Consider the following 1,052-nt stretch of genomic DNA (forward strand, 5'->3'; position numbering starts at 1 on the left):
TGTTTCCTCATCAGCTTCCCTATGCGATCAGTGGTTCCCTTGATGTATGGCAGAAACACTTTTCCTCTGGGTGGATCTTCATCTTGACTCTCGTGGCTTGTTCTTGGTCTTGCAGCTCTTCTGATGTCTGAGGTGGAGTCTCCATTGGCCTGGAGAGCCCAGTTGAGGTGGTTCAGTTCATCTTGGAGGAGGTGGGATTCGCAGATTCTTTTTGCACGGTCTGCCAAGGCTTTAATGGTGCTTCTTTTTTGACTTGGGTGATGGTTGGAGTTTTTATGTAGATATCTGTGTGTGTGGGTTTTCTGTAAACGGTGTGACCCAATTGTTGATCTGGTTTACGGATGACTAGGACATCTAGAAAAGGCAGTCTTCCTTCCTTTTCTTTTTCCACAGTGAACTGGATGTTTGGGTGGATGCTGTTAAGATGGTCCAGGAACCTGTTGAGTTCTTCTTCTCCGTGGCTCCAAATGGTGAAGGTGTCATCCACATATCTGAACCATATCGTGGGCTTTTTGGTTGCTGCCTCCAGGGCTTGTTTTTCAAAGTGTTCCATATAGAAGTTAGCTATGACCGGGCTGAGAGGGCTCCCCATAGCTACTCCATCTTTCTGTTCGTAGAATTCATTGTCCCACTGAAATAATATATTAATATTAATATTAATAATAATAAAATTAAAAAGGGTGTAACTTGAAGGCAAGCCTAGAAGGATTGAGATACCACAGTAGGCTATATTTCATAGGAAACAACTGCCAAAGCCACCTCGTCTCAGAAAACCCTATTCAAAACCATGCATCTCATATGTCGCCCTCGGGCTGAGAGGGGCGGTCAATAAATGCAAATAATAAATAAATAATAATAAAAATAATAAATATGTGAAGCAGATGATGCAAAGGCAGGCGGGAACAAGAAAGAGGGAAAATGTGCCCATTTCCAAAATGGCTGCTTGAGCATCGCTCCGGCTTGAACATCCACTTCCCCTTTGTCTTAGCGACCGCTCTGTCCCTAAAGAGCTTCAAACCGGAAGTGTGCTCACATTATCTCCGTCCCTCCGT

This window comes from Anolis sagrei, chromosome 6, assembly GCF_037176765.1.
Source record: "Anolis sagrei isolate rAnoSag1 chromosome 6, rAnoSag1.mat, whole genome shotgun sequence".
Lineage (NCBI taxonomy): Eukaryota > Metazoa > Chordata > Lepidosauria > Squamata > Dactyloidae > Anolis > Anolis sagrei.